This window comes from Hylobates moloch, unplaced genomic scaffold, assembly GCF_009828535.3.
Source record: "Hylobates moloch isolate HMO894 unplaced genomic scaffold, HMol_V3 SCAFFOLD_15, whole genome shotgun sequence".
Taxonomy (NCBI): domain Eukaryota; kingdom Metazoa; phylum Chordata; class Mammalia; order Primates; family Hylobatidae; genus Hylobates; species Hylobates moloch.
In genome coordinates this window covers 30,875,225-30,893,964 of record NW_026652290.1, presented here as the reverse complement: position 1 = coordinate 30,893,964, position 18,740 = coordinate 30,875,225, and the positions used below count along the sequence as shown (strand labels likewise).

The following is an 18,740-nucleotide window of genomic DNA, read 5'->3' as shown; positions in this document are numbered from 1 at the left end:
TGGTGGCAGTGGTGTTGGTGGTGCTGATGGTGATGGTGGTGGTGGTGGCAGTGATGGTGGTGTTGGTGGTGTTGGTGGTGGCAGTGACCGTGGTGGTGGTGGTGATGGTGGTGGTGGCAGTGATGGTGATGGTGGTGGTGGTGGTGGTGATGAGGTGATGACGATCGCAGTGGTGGTGGTGATGGTAATAGTGGAGGTGATGTCTCAAGGGAGATTGTATAAAACTCCTATAGGGTAGAACCTACTCTGAAAGAACTGACCTCAATTAAGCTTGATTTGAGTAAAAGCCAAGGCTAGACACCTAAGCTTCAGAGGGACAGAGAAGCTACTCTAAGTAAGAGAGGATAGGGAGTTGATTTTCCTGGGTGGTGATGGAGATTCTAGTGGGAAGAGGGTCAGAAATGAGGCTTCAAAAGACAAAGAAATTTGGGAAAAAAGAAAAATTATTACTTGGGGAATTAATTTTTTTCTTTGGAATGTGCGATGTTAACCCCTTTCATGGTCTCTTTACATTATCTTCTGTAAAGTCTGTGCTTCTCACTAATGGTTTTGGAAAAGTGTACCTTTTTGGTTATCTTCAAGAGGGATTGAGTTCTGTGTTGAGTTTGGCATGTGATAAAAACAGACTGACCCCATGCATGTAGGATGCAGAAGAAAAGGCACAGCTGATACCCAGGATGTATTATTATTACTGTGACACAGTGAATCTAAAAGAGGGGTCAGTGGATGAGAGACAGGAGACGCAGCTAAGAGCTAAGAGTGTGGTTAGTGAGATAGTGAAAGAGCTGTGACTCAACCCTAAAGGGAATTGTATCAGGGAGGAGAAAGATGGTTTAAACCTCCAAGGAAGCCAGAGGATTACAGACAAGTTAAGCCAGTGTTGAGTGATGGTGTTGAGGGTCTTGAGCAAAACAGCAGGAGACAGTACACTACACCCTAATGGTGGAGGTTGACGTTTGTGCCTGAGAATCTTGCTCTTGAGTCAGGAGTGTATGACCTTGGACTTGGGTTAGGACTTGGACTTTTGTTAGGAGATGGGTTAGTGTGCAGTTTGCACTTCTTTTGTGTGTGTGAGTGATGGTCTGGGAGAGAGACCAAATTTCTCAGGCTGTAGCAGCAGGAATATTCCTTGTGCTCTAATGACATAAGGTAACTTGATTCTCATGTCTGAGTATCAGTTAGAGAAAAATAGATTAGGAAAGGGAATTCAAAGGTAGCAAAAGCTGGCAAGGCTTGTTCAGTCAAGCTTGCAGTTCAGTACAAAAAGGATTTATTTGAATGCCTACTGTGTGCTTAGCACTATACCTTTGTCTCCAAATTAGAAACATAAGACTGCTTTCATCTAATTAGCAAACATGTTATAAGTGCCTATTGCATGTTAGGTTCCACACACCAAAAATTGTCCCGGATGCCTGGAATGTGACTTTTCTTCTTCCCTTTACCTCCTTGCAACTGCCCTCAATATTAAAGCCTATTTATAATTCATTCAACATTAATTTTACTGAAAAAGCATTTGGTTTAGCCAAAACAAACATCAAACTCCATATACTTTTTTCAGTCTGAGAGTGGAAAATCAAAACTGACCTTGTGTTATGATTTACTGTATCTCCCCATCCTGGCCCCACAGGCCCATAAAGAAGAGAATCTGGTGGCTGTTTTTTCTCAACAGTACCATGACTTCATAATCTGAACTATATCCAATAATACTGATAGGATGGTTTTAAATTATATTGCCTTTCATTTTGTTTTATCAAGGAGGCTATGAAGTCCCTGCTAGTGTTGTCTTTCCACTTTGGGAAGTGAAGCCTGTGTTCTTTGTTAATAGGCTTTCCATTTTTGCTAGTGCCATGGATGCAGTTTTCACCTTTTAAGCTCATTTAAATGTCAGCACTTCTCTACCTGCCTTTTCCTGAACAGACTATTTTTGCACTTTTCAAGAGTTAAATTGAGGGGTGCAGTGGCTCACACTTGTAATCCCAGCACTTTGGGAGGCCAATGTGGGTGGATTACCTGAGCCCAGGAGTTCAAGATCAGCCTGGCCAACATGGCGAAACCAGTCTCTACTAAAATATATATGTATACGAAAATTAGCCAAGCACAGTGGTGCACGCCTGTGGTCCTGGCTGCTTGGAAGGCTGAGGCCGGAGGGTCAGTTGAGCCCAGGAGGCAGAGGTTGCAGTGAGCCGGGATCACACCACTGCACTCCAGCCTGGGTAACAGAGCTAGACCCTGTCTCAAAACAAAACAATAACAACAACAACAAAAAAAAAAACTAAAAAAAATAGTTAAATCAGGACTAAAATTTCAGATGCTTTTAGTGCTGCACAATCATCTATGAACAGGGTCTCTTTTAGATTAACATTGTATCTGCATGTATTAATGTGTTGTATTAGGCGGGCCCACTTAAATCTCTTTTGTCCCCCTGTTGGTGTTTTCTGCTTCCATTGATACAAAATGGCTCTCCCAGGAAAGGGACACCCTCAAAGCTCAGCTTCTCACAGGGGCCTCTGCCTCTCTCAGGGGAGCTTGGAGGATGGGGGAATTGGCCCTCATGGGACAGAGTGGAAAAAGGGTCTATCTTGTGCTGAAAACAGACACTTATATGACTATATGGGGAAAGGGTGCTATACAACATGCCTAACTCTTGGATTGATTTTTCTAGAACCAAGGAGTAGAGGTGGGGCACCAACCCTATTCCAGCTGGGGCTCCAAATTCCTGTCTGTAGGATGGCCTCTGCCCGAGGTCAGAAAGGAGGAGCACCGTGAGGTTCAGGACCGTCTTCTGCACACTGGCTACCAGGACCAAGAGGCTATTCTATGCTCTGTCCATCCCCATTGTTTAACCAGAAAGGGTATGCCCAAGCCTACAGCAGGGGCTGACAGCACCTACAGCGTTAGAAAGAGATGGGGTCCATGAAGGTCCCAAGTCCAGGGACTGAAAACAATCCCATGGCCCCAGAAACAAAATTACAGCTAAAGTCACCATGTTCACAATTCTAACGTCAACACAAACCTCCCTCAATCGCCTTGCTGTAAAATAGGTGAATAGGTGTAGTTGGAGATTCAGTGGCCAAGCCTGGGTCCCAGGTAAGGTGACTAACCATCCCAGTTTTCCTGAACAGAGAAATTTCCCAAGAAACTTTGGGTTTTAAAGCCAGGAAAGTCCCAGGTAAGAAAGGCTGAGTTGATCAACCGGTCAGGGAACTGATTCATTCAATTCTGGATAATTGAAGAAAGTCCACATCCTCACCAGGAACATTCTACTGAATGATAATTAGTTCCTTCTAGTTTTGCCTGTTTCTCTTCCAGTACCTAGGTCCATGGGATCACTACCTTATCAACTCTCCCCACACCCAGGCCCTGGCTGGTCCCTACATTGACCTCCACCCTTTCCTCCACAGGCAGGCCAGAAAGGAGACCCACGGAGGACAGCCTATGTCTTCGGCTACACTGGTGAAGGCATCATGCCTGCTCCACACCACATTTTTATTCAAGGTATGGTATTTGCAAACAAAAATGAAGTCCCACAAATGCGGGACTCCACCTGACTCTCAAAAAGAAAATAAATCACAAGTGTATTTTAAAAGTTACATTTGAGATTAGCAAACTGGAATCAAATGACTGATACTTTATCCAGAAAGCAACAGACACTCTTTTTACAGTTGTGCTTCCTTGTTAAAGCATCTTGCCTCCCAGAGGTATAATGTGTTCCCCAGGAGCAAACACTGAAGTGCACTAGAGTAATACCTTTCAAGTGCGGTGGGTGTGGTTCCAGCAGGATTCTAATTATGGCAGAAAAACAGCAACTATGACCACCAAACCAACAAAAATGGTGTGAAACGCAATTTCTTAATTTCAGTCTCAAACTGTGCCTGGGCCAAGGTATGTGAAAGCCCAACGTCCATATGGATTCAAATCCTGATTCACTCAGGCATGGTACTTAATGTTCTAAGCCTCAGTTTCCTCATCTGTAAAATGGCATTCCTATCTCACACAGGCAGTTAGCCGAGGCCTGATATGCAGAAAGTGCTCAGCTGCTGTGACTCTTCACCCTTCCTGTGAGATGCCTTCTTTAACCCCACAGATGTGTACCATATGATGGCCAAGGCAGCTTCATCAGTCATGGCATCTCAAGGGAACTGGAGCAGATGAGGAGGAGATGGAGGTCCCAGGAAGGGCTGTGATCTGCCTGGGGTCCCACAATGGGAAAGAGGCATGAGCTCTCCAGACTCCCTGTTCAGTGCTCTTTCCAACAACTGGCTGTCAGTCTCCTATAGGACAAGAAAAAACAGTCAAAAAGGAAATTGAAGGGATTTTTGTTTTTATCCCTGTTCTTTTGTTGGTTCTATCTGTTCTGTTTTGGGTATTTTGTTTGTTTTTATTTGTGTACTTTTTTTTTAAATGGAGATTCCATCATGTAGGAATAGGGTGTAGAAATCTGAGTTGGTGGCTCCCTGGTATAAGACCACAGCCTTCATTTTGGTGAGTAACAGCATAATTTCTGCTTTGAGTCCCATTTTCTTGCAGTGGAAGCTTAATCTCAGAGTATCAAAATCATTGCATCTGAGCGTGGGCCTGCCCACATCACGGGAGGAGGAGAAGGATGAGTAGATGATGTCTCATGGAGAGGACCTGCCAGGATCCCTCATCCCTGGCCTTCAGCTTTCTCATTTGCCCTCAACCACAGAACCCTGGGAGGAGGCTCCCTCGGTGGCTCCTGTGCCCTCGCAGGCCCTGTGAACATATGTACTTCCCGGTGGGAAGAGTAAGGGAGCCTCTGGTGGAAAGCAGCCCGAGGGTCCAAGAACCGCACAGCCCTGGAGTAGGGCCCCCAGGGAAGGAGAAGACCAAGGTCATGCTTTTGAACCTGGGTGCCAGAAGAGAACAGCTGTGGGGAAAAGCACGCCTGGAACCAAGAAAAACATGTTTACCAGGGGCCATTCCTTACACCAGCTGCAGGCAGGGTCAGGAAAGCCACAGGCTGCACTGTAGTTGCGACCTTGCATGCGGATGCAAGGCTCAGAAGGTTCCTCAAAGATCCTAACATGTTCCCAGAGTCAGGCTGAGTCCATTCAAACATCCACTCACCCTGGCCACGCTCACTACACCTGACTTCCCTGTGTCATGAGTTAGAGAAATAGTATAGAGTCCGGGTGATGCTGGGCAGGTGAGAGGGAATGGGATAGGAAGGGGAGAGAGAGAGAGCAAGAGAGAAGGCTGTTTGGGTTTTTGTCTATAATATATGTATATACAGTCATCAAGTCCATTATTTAAAACCTCTTTCATGGTTTCAATTTCCTGTGGACCACTTTTCATGCCCATTTTAAGTTCCTTGAAGGCGAGGAGATACATGTGTATCTGCCAGCTTCACTGTGTCTTATATCTTAGGCAATCAATAAATATTAGTAAATCAAAGGATGCCTGATACTCTAAAAATGTCTATTTTTAGGTGATTTGGGCAAAGCACACGCATTGTATTTGCATCTGGGAACCACATTTTTAATTTTAAAAAGTTAGTTGTAGGCCGGACACGGTGGCTCACACCTATGATTCCAGCACTTTGGGAATCCGAGGTGGGCGGATCACTTCAGGCCAGGAGTTTGAGACCAGCCTGGCCAACATGGCAAAACCCTGTCTCTACTAAAAATACAAAAATTATCCAGGCATGGTGATGCATCCCTGTACTCACAGCTACTCAGGAGGCTGAGGCATGAGAATATCTTGAACTGCTCCTTTTTATTGCTGAGTGATATTCCATTCTATGACGTTCAGTTTGCTTATCGGTTCTCCTGTTGATGAACATCTGATGTTTCTAGTTCTCCTCTCCGTGAGTCTTCTTGTAAACATAATTTTCATTTCTCTTGGGAAAAACCCTAGGAGTGGTACTGCTGGGTCAAGGACGTAGGTGTTTTTATAGCTTTATAAGAAGTTACCACAACCTTACTAATATTTGGTGATAGTTATTCTTTAAGTTAAAAGTGTAGTGGTATTTCACTGTGGTTTTAATTTTTATCTCCCTGATGAGTAACGATAAGTGTCTCTTCATATCCCTAATGGCTATTTGTGTATTTTTTTGTGAACTGTATATTCAAACTGTTTCATTCATTTCTGATTGATTATCTTTTTATTATTGAGTTGGAAGGGTTCTTCATAAACCCAGGATTTCAATCTTTTTTCAGATGTTTTGCAAATATTTTCTCCTAATCTATGGCTTGCCTATTTATTTTCTTAATGGTATCACTTATCAGCAGAAGCTTTTAATTTTGACAGGGACACATTTATTCATTTTCTGTTACGTTTATTGCTTTCTGTGGCCTGTTTGTCTATAAACATTTGCCTATCTCCAGGTTATGAAGATATTCTCCTACATTTTCTCTAAAAGTTTTATGATTTTATATTTAGCTCTGCAATAATTTAGAATTAATTTTTGTTTCTGATGTGAGAAATAAGTTAAAGTTTTCTTTGTTTGTGCGTTTCCATCTGAACATCCAGTTAATACAGCACCATTTTTTGAAAAGACTTTTCTTCCTCCACGGATTGATTGCTTTGGCACCTTTGGCAAACAAATGACCGTGTAATCATAGGCCTGTTTCCAGCTCTCTTCTCAGATCCACTGATCTATTTGTCAGTCTCTATGCCAGTAACATACTGTCTTGATTATAAAACCAACGATGTCGGTATTATAATGTTTTAAAGTCGTGTAGTTTGAGCACTCCAGATTTATTTTCCTAATTCACAATTGTTATAGATATGCTAGATTCTTCGTATGTCTATATAAATTTTAGAATCAATTTGTAAATTTCTACAACAGATTCCTGCTAGCATTATTACTGGGATTGCAATAACTCTGCAGATCAATTTGTGGAGAACTGACATCTCAACAACATTGAGTCTTCCAATCAGCAAACATGATACTGTGTGTGTGTGTGTGTGTGTGTGTGTGTGTGTGTGTGTGTGTCTTCTTTAATTTCTTTCAATAATGGTTTAGTTCTCAACATAGAGATCTTGTCCATCTTTTGTTGTTTATTCATGAGTATTTTATGCTTTTTGAAGACCCTGTAAACAAAATTGTTTTTCTAATTTCATTTCCCAAATTCTTGCTGCTGATATATAAAAGTATAACTGATATTTTAATATTAACCTTGTATCCTGTGACATTGTTCAACTGATGTATTAGTTGTAATAGTTGTTTCTCGCATTTTTTTAGATTTTCCACATAAACAATCACATCATGTGTGGAGTAAGTTACAATTCTTCTTTTTAAAATCTTTATGCCTTTATTTTGTTTTTTACTTACATTATTGCAATAGTTAAGACTACCTAAAATAAGTTGGTAAGTGTTCTTGCCTCCTCTGTTTTTGAAAGAGTTTGTGAAATAATGATACTATTATATTTCTTCCTTAAATGTTTTACAGGATTAGTGAGACAATCTTGACCAAACTTTTCTTTGTGGAAGATTTTTTAAAATAATACATTTTGGCTGGACACAGTGGCTCATGCCTGTATTCCCAGCACTTTGGGAGGCTGAGGTGGGCAGATCTCTTGAGCTCAGGAGTTCGAGATCAGCCTGGCACAACATGATAAAAACCCGTCTCTACAAAAAATGCAAAAATTAGCCAGGCATGGTGGTATGCACCTCCCAGCTACTTGGGAGGCTGAGGTGGGAGAATCACTTGAGCCCAGGAGGTCGAGGCTGCAGTGACTGGAATAACACCTTAGCACTTACGCCTGGGTGACAGAGAAAGACCCTGTCTCAAAAAATAAATAAATAAATTCAATTCAATTCAATTTCCTCTCGTACTTGAGTTATGGCACATTGTGTTTTTCAAGGAATGTGTCTATTTCATCTAAGTTGTCTATTTTGTTAGCATAATGTTTTCATACTTTTTTAAAATGCTTGTAGCATTTTCAGTGATAACCCCTCTTTCATTCTGATATTGATCATTTGTATTCTCTCTCCTTTTCTTGATTAGTCTAGCTAGAGTTGATCTTTTCAGAGAACAGACTTTTGGCTTTGTTAATTTTCTCTATTCTTTGTTGTTATCTCATTTATTTCTGTATTATATATAGAATTTCTTTCCTTTCTACTTACTTTGGGTTTTCTTTTTTTTCTTTCCTTTTCTTGTATTTTTCCCCTCCCTTCCATTCTCCCTCCTTTCCTCCTTTCCTCTTTCGTTCCTTTCTTACTTTTTTTTCTTCTTTCTTTCTTCCCTCATTTTCGACTCTTAAGGTGGAAATTTAGGTTATGGATTTTAGACCGTTGCTCTTTCCAATGTAAGTATGTAAAACTCTAAATTTCCTTCTAAACATTGCTTTAATTAGAGCTCATAAATTTTCATATGTAACATTTTCATTTTCATCTGTTCAAAAGCTTTTCTAATTTTCTTTGTGATTTCTTCTTTAATTCATGGGTTTTTTTTAAATAAGTGAGTTGTTTGACTCTAAATACGTGGAGTCTTCCTAGATATCTTATTGTTACTGATTTCTAACTTAATTCCATTGTGGTCAGAGAAAATGCTCTGTAGGATTTCAATTCTTTCCAACTCATCTAGACTGATTTTATGGATTAACATATGCTTTACCTTGACAAAGCTCCATGTGCACCTGAGAAGAAGGTGCATTTTGCAATGGTTGGGTGTAGTGTTCTATAAATATTAATTAAGTCAAGGTGATGGTGGTATTACATAGATCATCTATATCTGAACTGATTTTAGGCCTAGTTTTTCTATCAACAGTCATTGAGAGATGTTAAAATTTCCAGCTATGATTGTGGGATTGTCTACTTCTTTTAATTCTGTCATTTTTGCTTCATATATTTTGAAGCTCTGTTACTAGGCCTATATACATTTATGATTATAATGTCTTCTGATGAATTAATTCTTAATTCTTATCATTATAACATATCCCACTCTATGTCTGGCAATACTCTTATTTTGAATTTAATGTCATCTGATAATAATATAGCCACTTCAACAGTGCTATATTCTTATACTCTTTTCATGGTATTTCTTTTTCTATTTATTTCTTCTTAATATCTGTGTTTCTTTCTGTTTAAAATGCATCTCTTATGGAAAGCTTTTTTATCCATTTTGACAATCTTTGTTTTTAATTGGAGTTTTTAGTCCATGAGCATTTAAAGTAATTATTGACACATTTGGATATATGTCTTTCATTTTACCATTTGTTTTCTGACTACACCCCCTCTGATTTCTGTTCCTTTATTCTTTTTCTGCTTTCTTTTAAACTTATTGTAACATATTTTAGAATTCTTTTTTGATTTACCTATTGGCTTTCTAGCTATACTTATTTACTTTTTTTTGTTTGAGACAGAGTCTCACTCTGTCACCCAGGCTGGAATGCAATGGCATGATCTCAGCTCGCTGCAACCTCCACCTCCTGGGTTCAAGTGATTCTCCTGTCTCAGCCTCCCAAGTAGCTGGGATTACAGGTGCCCACGACCATGCCTGGCTAATTTTTTGTACTTTAGTAAAGGCAGAATTTCACCGTGTTGCCCAGGCTGGTCTCAGACTCCTGAGCTCAGGCAATCTACCCGCCTTGGCCTCCCAAAGTGCTAGGATTACGGGTGTGGGCCACCGCGCCCAGCCACTTCTTTGCTTTTTTTGTTGATTGTGTAGAGATTACAATGCATTTCCCTTACTTTTCACAATCTATTAAAGATTGTGCCACTTGGCCTGGCGTGGTGGCTCACGCTTGTAATCCCAGTACTTTGGGAGGCTGAGGTGGGCAGATCACAAGGTCAGGAGATGGAGACCATCCTGGCTAACACAGTGAAACCCTGTCTCTACTAAAAAAAATACAAAAAATTAGCCAGGCGTGGTGGCGGGCACCTGTAGTCCCAGCTACTCAGGAAGCTGAGGCAGGAGAATGGCGTGAACTCAGAAGGCGGAGCTTGCAGTGAGCCAAGATCACGCCACTGCACCCCAGCCTGGGCAACAGAGCGAGACTCCGTCTCAAAAAAAAAAAAAAAAAGATTGTGCTACTTACGTAATGTAGAAACCTTGCAGTTATATAAAACCACCCATCCCTAATCACTCTTTATACTGTAATTTTCATATGCATCACATCTAAGTGACAAACCCCATAAGACATAAATTTTGCTTTAAACAATCACATGTATTTTAAATAAATTAAGAGAAAAAGCACCAGTCTTTTCTATTTATCTGAAAATTCACTATTTCCAACAATATCATTTCCCTTCAGGAAATACTAAAGGAATTTCCTTTAGTATTTCTTATAATACAGGTCTACTGGTGATGAATTGTCTTGGCCTTCTGAAATGTCTTTATTTTGCCTTCATTCTTGAAGGATAATTTTGCTATATGTAGAATTCTGGGTTGACAATGTTTGACAATGTTTTTGGCACATTAAAGATGTTGTTTCACTATCTTTTGGCCTCCATTTTTTAGCAGAAATCAGCAAATATTGCTTCTTTGTTTCATGTGATGTGCCATTTTTACTTAGCTGATTTCAATCTTTTTTCCCTTATTTATAAATTCAGCAGTATAACTATGATGTCTCTAGGTATTACTGTGCTTGGAGTATGATGAGTTTCTTGAATCAAAAGTTTTATACCTTTCATCATATTTGGGAATTTATTTCTGCTCCATTTACTCTCTTCCCTCCTAGAAGTAAGAGCACTAATTACTAGAGTGACTAGAACTCCAATTACTCCTATGTTAGACATTTTAATATTTTTGAACCAGTCCTTGAGACTGTTCAATTTTTTCTCTGCCATTTTTCTCTCTTTTCTTTAGATTGGCTCATTTTCATTTGATCCCTTTTCAAGTTCATGGACTCTTCCCTATGTTGTCTCTATTCTGCTAGGGGATGAATTTTTATTTCAGATATTTCACATTTGAGTCTAGAATTTTTATTTGGTTGCTTTTTATAGTTTGTATTTTTCTGATGAAATTTTACAACTTTTTATTCATTAGGAGCATCTTTTCCTTTACATGACTGAACATAGTTAAAATCCTTACCTGCTAATTCCAACATCTGGGTCATCTGCCATTCTCTTTTTGTAAGTGTTGACTCTTCTCCAGAATCTGCCTGCTTTATTTGCCTCCAAATAGTTGTCCTGTGTGCAAGTGTGTGTGTGCGTGTGTGTGTGTGTGTTCAAACTCTTAAATGTCTCAGCAGTCAAAGGGTGGCTAATCTGATGGTGAGATCCTGAAAAAAGAGAATAAATATTTTCATCCTGCCTTCTTTAACCCATGAACGTGCAGGAAGAGATCGACTTCATTCTCTACAGAAGGCCTAGCTGGCTCTGTGGCACAATGGATAGTGCATTTTCTACAGGAGGCCTTGTGTACATACACATGTGCACTCACACATGGGGCAGAGCCTATAATCTTTGCTGACAAGAGCATGCAGTATATAAATCTCTGTAGCTCAGACCCAGAACCTGAAAAATTTAGACCTAACATTACTTTGGCCCAGTAAGAATGTTAGCTGGAAATTAGTTTATAGCCCAGGAGCTATTTTTTAAAGATCTGTAGGCTTACTAGCCATGACAATGATGACAATAATGATGAAAATGACGTCATCATCACCAATAGCTGCTGCCATCTATTGATCCCATAACATGTGATCATATGTTATCTCTGTCCTCACAACAATCCATTTCACAGATAAAGAAACAGACTCAGTGAGTACGTGATCACTTCTCACAACTAATGGAGCCAGGATTCTGTCCTTATGGCTCCAGAGACCTCTTTTTATTGCCACTGTACCACAACACTCACCAGGACTGGAGTGCCACCTATTACCTCATTGCATAATGGATGGCTTGTCCTCAAATGGGCCCAGGTATATGTACATGTATACTTATGTCTATAGGGGAGAGGGGAAATTGATCCACTTTTCTCCACTCTAACTCCAGATCTCAGCTGCCAAGTGGAAACTCCATTCTCACACCATAGCTACAGCACTGGGGGAAAGGGGAGGAAATAACTAAAGAGTAAGGAATTGGGCTTTGAGGTTTGGATGTGACAGGTAGTTTGCACATAGTTGGAATGCAGTAACATTGGTCCACAAGGTTTGTCAGAAACCCTGATTATTTTGGAAGGTTCCAAAGTTTTGTCCTCTTCAGATATCATGAAAACAGGAAATTCTGTAAACATGGCCACTGAACGGCTAGCTCATTTCTTGGAAAAGGAGTTTCTGGAGAGTTCTCAGAGCATATAAATAGCAGGGCCATAAAGACAAAGGTAACCATTCAAGGAATAGAGAAGTATATTCTCAAAAATTACATGCCAAGACAGAGCTGTGGTTCAGAAAGGGGGTTTTATGTTGTTTCTGTTGTTGTTTCAGTTTTGGCCTCAGAAAGGATGCGCAGCCCTGCTGTAAACAGCCTCTCAGCACTGGGAAGGGGTGTGCCTACAAGGCTGGTGTAGACATCCAGAGCCCAGCCTAGATAGGAAGGCCCAGGGACCCACAAGGAGGTCTGCTTTGACAGAGAAGCATTTCTTTTTAGAAGAGGGCACCTGGGAGATATTTCCAGAGAGCTTCTTATGACTTGTCATGTAGCTCTTCCCCCATGTTTTCTGCAGCTGGGGGTACCATGTACCTTTGAGGGACCAAGGACCCAAGACTAGAGGTAGACACTAATCCCAGCTGGACACTCTCAATGTTGAGGATATAGATACACAAACCAATGCAGGGAGGCCTCCAGGAGCCACTGGAGAAGAAATCTTCAGATCCTACCAGGCCCATAGCTGTTGCCTTCGTGGGCTCCTGGGTTAATATCCACACATCAGTGGCTCACCCTATGATATCCTCACTGCACGCCACACTCCCGGCCATGCTCCATGGACAGCCATTATTTCCAGTAATTGCTAATGGGAGCCAGTCTCCAAAGAGTAATGAATCAGAGGTGTTCCTTGGAATGTGTTACACTAGGACTTCGCTGATCCCACAGGCTCCTTTCCAGATGAGCTGACTCTAATCTCTGGGAAGCTGGATCTGGAGGAACAATGGGATGGGATTTGCAGTGACCCTTCCTGCCCTCCTTGAGCAGTTTGTGAACCAGAAGATGTGCCTGGAGAGAAAGCCTCATTTGGGGAAGTGCAGTAGTCAAAGTTCTTTATTTTGAAAATGGAGAACAACCGTCCTCACAATCCTGTCTCCCCTTCCCCATTTCCAACTAGAATATCAGCTCCCTTGAACGTGAGTCAGTCACATTTCAGGGAAAACTGGCTGATGATGAAGAAATCACTAGAGGGCAAACTTTGTCCTTCCAGCTGTAGGTCTCTGAACTGTAGAGCCAGGAGATCCCCCAGTGTAGGGACTGGGCCTTCCTTGCCCATTGAATGCTTTCTATACATGAAGACTTGGAGCTCTTTACAGATGACAGTAGCCAGTGAGGAAGATAGAAGAGGAAATACCCAAAATGCGGGTTTGCCACTCTTTGTTGCCAGCACCGTGGGGACAGTCACTCTGCTTTCTTTCCACTGCCTCCAACTTCACACTCACACCTACACTCTGGTCCCACAGAGCCCGTTTGGTACTTGCCTGACAGCCCACCTTGAAACTAGATGGTCATGAACCTGTCACCAAGTCATCTGAAGATCTTCCACTGCAACCTGTGTGGCATCTGCCGCAGGGACCATGGGACATGATTGAAGAATCACTCCAGAGCAGTTGATGAAGGGGTGGGTCTACACTGAAGTTAGGTGCACCAGGGCCTAGGCCAAGGGTGGGCTGGGTCCATCTTGTGTGTGGTGGTCTTCTTCAGAGTAGCAGCTGATTCAGAGGGATTCCATAGAACTGCACAGGCTAGGTCTAGTCAGATATCTTGGACATTTTCTATTTCTAGATTAGAGAATATAGCATATGCTGATTTTAATATAACTGTGTATGTGACTTTTTCAATGAGAAAAATTTTAAGTGATGTTCTAAACGATTTTTGGCATGGAGAGAATAGTCAAATATCTGTTTAACTAGCAACATAGTTACTCGTGCATATTTAAAATACTACATGAGTATGTCCTGGCACAGTGGCTCATGCCTGTAATCCTAGCACTTTGGGAGGCCGAGGCGAGCAGATTGCCTGAGCTCAGTTTGAGACCACTTTGGACAACATGGTGAAACCCTGACTCTACTAAAGTACAAAAATGTAGCCAGGTGTGGTGGTGGGTGCCTGTAGTCCCAGCTACTTGGGAAGCTGAGGTGCAAGAATTGCCTAAATCTGAGAGGCAGAGGTTGCAGTGACCTGAGATTTTGTCACTGCACTCCAGCCTGGGTGACAGAGCAAGACTACGTCTCAAAAAATAAAGTAAAATAGGCCCCGTGCCGTGGCTCACGCCTGTAATTCCAGCACTTTGGGCAGCTGAGGTGGGCAGACCACCTGAGGTCAGGAGTTCGAGAGCAGCCTGACCGACATGGTGAAACCCCATCTATACTAAATGCAAAAAATTAGCCAGGTGTGGTGATGCATGCCTGTAGTCCAAGCTGCTTGGGAGGCTGAGGCAGGAGAATGGCTTGAACCTGGGAGGCAGAGGTTGCAAAGAGCCAAGATTGCGCCACTGCACTCCAGCCTGGGTGACAGAGGAAGACTTTGTCTCAAACAATAAAATAAAATAAAATAAAATAATAAAATAAAATAAAATAAAATAAAATAATAAAATAAATACTACATGAGTTTGGAAACGTTGCTTTTTCCCACATTATTCACCTCCTTTACAGCATCAGCATCTTTGTCAACACAAGATCTCTTTTTAATTATGTCACAGTTTGTTGATGAATACGTCACCTTTGCTTCAGTTAAATCAAGTAGATGCAGTGACTCCAAGTCTGAGGGGTGCTCTCCAGGAAAAGCAACCCCCCACAGCCATTTGCAGAGCATTGGAGTAAGTTTTACCTTCATCCCTTAGATGTGAGTTTGTTATCCTCACTGTGACAATCCCTTATCGCATGGCTTTTAGAAGGATTCTCAAAAAGCTAGACTCTCACATTCAACTTTGCAATTGTCTGGCTGGGTGTTACGTTTCTTTGCCTCCTGTTAGAGATCCTATCAGCATCTAAAACTAGCATTGTTTGAGGATGTTGGAGCCAATCATTCTTTCCCAGATAGAACTTTGTGTGTCCAAATAAACAGTTCAAAATCATCAAGCAAATAAATACCCTGGAATAAGAGAAGCCTCGTGAGGATTTGACTCTAAATTGACTTCCTCTGTTCTGCAGTAAGTTAGGAATAAAACCAAACCTTGCCTGAGGTTCAGCTATACTCAAAAGCAATGAGGTGTGGCTCAGGTGTGCGCTGGCAAGGTCACTACGAAGTTCAGCCAGAGCCTTTGCAAGCCTGGGCCTGAGAAGCCAGACCTCTTAGATCCAGAAGGGCCAGTTGAGCTGGGCTGGCCTGCTGCCACTCACACGCAGAGACTCTGCCAGCAAAAGGGACTCTGCTGTCAGAGCTGGAGGGCAGCAGACCACATGGCTGAGGCCCAACCCCAGGTCTCCTGACTCAAAACCTCTTCCCAGGGCTTGTCCTCCTCCCTAAATATATGTGCCCAAAATTGTCACCAGATCTCGGGAAAGCACTGGCTTTGTCTGGGATAAACACCAACTCCACAGCACACCCAGTCATTACCAGATTGGCAGTTGTTGTCTAGGTCTTGTGGCTTCTTGGGGTTTTCTCGGGTGTCTCTCTCCCAAATCTTTCCCCTTTCCTTTGATTATATTCACATAAACATTGAGCTTTGTAGCCCTCAAGCTCTCTCAAGCATAGCGCACTTTGTCCCTCTCTGCTTCCCTATGCAATCGCCCCTCCCTCTGCTGTCAGAGGCCCATCCAACTGCTCCAACCCTGTGGCTCCAGTGTCTCCTCCTCTCTCTTCCCCCTACTCTTTTTCTGGGACGATCTATCTGAGGGTCTTGAAGGAGGAGACTCGAGGTTGTTCTCTTGGACAAAGAGGTCTGAGTGGATGACATAATTCACTTTACGTCTTAGAAAAATAACCTTGTGGCTCTTGGCTCTCTTGGGCTCTCATTTTGGTTGCCTAAGGGCTCTAGGCAGAAGGCCAGGGAGCCCAGCCCCAGCCTAGAGACTTGCAGGGCTCAGAGACCTGCAGTGACGAGGTGTCCGCTGTGCCTGCTGCCCCCCTTGCCATGGACTCTACTTGCAGAACTTCACAGCTGAGAGGCTGGCCCCGAGATTCCCCTTCATGCCTCCCAAAGCTCGCAATTGCTTAATTATACGCTGCTGCGTACCAATTTCCACTTTCTCTCCCGGTGTGTTTTGACTGATAACTTTGACTTAACCTCCTGATGCCAGAAACTGTGTTAGCTACTGCTCTGGTGGCAGGAAAAGGCTGGTTCCAGGCAAGGCTGAATGTCTATTGTTCTGGACCATTTTGAGAAAAAAAAAAAGAAAAGAGATACCTTGAAGAAAGATGAAGACAAAATATGGAAGGGTGCTGAATTTACAAAAAGCCTAAGGGGAAAAAACTCAAATGTCCATCAGGAGTGGAATGAGTAAACAAATCATGGCGTGTTCACACAATGGAATCCTACCTACCAATAAAAAGGAATGAACTGCAGATGCACACAGAAACATGGGTGAATCCACCAGGCATCATGTTGTATAAAAGAAAGCAGACTCGGCCAGGTGCAGTGGCTCACGCCTGTAATCTCAGCACGTTGGGAGGCCGAGGCAGGTGGATCACTTGAGGTCAGGAGTTCAAGACTAGCCTGGCCAAGATGATGAAACCCCATCTCTACTAAAAATACAAAAATTAGCTGGGTATGGTGGCACGTGCCTGTAATCCCAGCTGCTTGGGAGGCTGAGGCAGAGAATTGCTTGAACCCAGGAGGTGGAGGTTGCAGTGAGCTGAGGCTGCACCACTGCACTCCAGCCTGGGTGACAGAGTCTCACTCTGTCTCAAAAAAAAAAAAAAAGCAGACTCAAAAGAAGACATACTACATGGTTCCACTTATATGAAGTTTTAGAACAGGCAGAAATAATCTGTGTGGGTAGGATAGTGGTTATTGAAGAGCAAGGGAGAATGTGGATTGGCTGGGGAGGGAAAGAGAGGCGCTTCTGGGAGCAGCCTGTATCTCATTCACAGTGGTAGTCACACCTATGTATGTGTGCAAAAATTCACCCAGCTCTTAATATTTATGCACTTTACTGTATGCATGTGACGTACTTTGGATGTTGCTCCCTCCAAATCTCATTCTGAAATGTGACCCCCAGTGTTGGAGGTGGGGCCTGGTGGGAGGTGTTTGGGTCATGGAGGCGGACCCCTCAGGAATGGCTTGGTGCCCTCTCCTCAGTAATGAGTGAGTCCTCACTCTATTAGTTCATGCTAGAGCTGGTTGTTTAAGAGAGGCGCACTCCTCCCACCGCTCTTCTTCCTCCTGCTCCTCTCTCACCTCGTGACGTGCCTGCTCTCCCTTTGCCTTCTGCCATAAGTGGAAGCTTCCTGAGGCTTTACCAGATGCAGATGCTGGTGCCCTGCTTTTTGTACAGCCTGCAGAACCATGAGCCAAATATACATATTTCCTTTATAAATTGCCCACTCTCAGGTATTCCTGTGTAGCAAAACAAAACAGACTAATATGGCATGTTATACCTCAATAAAAACCTTATAAAAATAGATAAAGGCAATGAGGAGTCAGTGGAGGAGGATCCAAGGCTCAGAAAGAGAAGGAGATATATGAGAAGCTGAGGGAAGCAGAGGAGAGCATTTCAATAACAGGGAGACACGGTGGACCAATGTAGAGAGACTCTTGGATTGGGTAACTGAGAAATTCTGTCCTGACAGAAAAATTTCAACAAGATAGCTCCAACTTGAAGAAAGAGCAAGGTTAAGGGAGATTCTGGAGGCTGATGTTCTTGTTCTTGTTGTTTAAGTCTTGGACGAGCCTGAGGATGTCTACAAGTGGAAGAAAAGAAGCCACTGGAGCAGAAGGTGGGGAGGATAAAATTTGGAGCAAGATTCTCAAGGAAGCAACAAGATCCTAAGGCAAGTAACCCTGAATTTAGTTGGGAAAAGGAGGAGCATTAGCAGACCAGGAGGGAAAGAAAATGTGGCAAGGTGTCTAGCCACTCCGTGTGGAGGATTTCTGAGGTTGCTACCAGCACAGGGGGAGCACATTGCTCCGTGAGAGGGATGTGAGACCTTGAATAGAGGAGTCACCACTGGGAATGTGAAATTTCTTCAACAAGAGATCAATACTGGAAGTGATAGAGGCCCAGAACTGTAACTGGCTACACACCCAGGAAATCCCATTTTGACCAGTTACTAGCCATGTTTGGGAACCCAAGAATTAATGCAGAGAAGGTGAGTGTGTACAGGTGTTCCTCCAGGTTGGGGTTTAACAATGCAGATTTGACAAAAAGTTGACAATTCTTGGAAAGTAAACATGTCTCTCAGAAGGACCCATAATGACAGAAAATGATGGCTTAATATTTGTAACATTAAAGTCCCAAGAGGAGAGGATAATGAGTGAGTAGCTGAAAAATATTTGAAAAAAATATGGCTAAAAATATTTCTGAATTTGGCAAAACACATAAATAAACTTGTAGATTTGAGAAGCTCAGAGAATCCCAAACAGAATAAGCTCAAAGAGATTCTCACTTAGAGACATCATGAGGAAACTACTGAAAACTAGAAACAAAGGAATTATCTTCAAAGCAGCAATGAAAAATGACATTATTTATAAAATTACAATTATTTAAAGGGTTGTAGATTTCTCATCAGAAACCATAGAAACCAG

The 18,740-nt window shown here is 42.3% G+C and overlaps 1 long non-coding RNA gene across 1 annotated transcript in view; it reads left to right on the top strand.

Annotated features, from left to right (window-relative positions):
* Positions 1–17,980, top strand: part of LOC116483215 (uncharacterized) — a 265,660-nt gene extending 247,680 nt beyond the window's left edge. The window contains exons 4-5 of the long non-coding RNA XR_009210017.1: positions 3,402–3,495; positions 17,875–17,980. This is a non-coding gene — a long non-coding RNA (uncharacterized LOC116483215). The remainder of the gene's footprint in view (positions 1–3,401; positions 3,496–17,874) is intronic.
* The last annotated feature ends 760 nt before the right edge of the window (positions 17,981–18,740 follow it).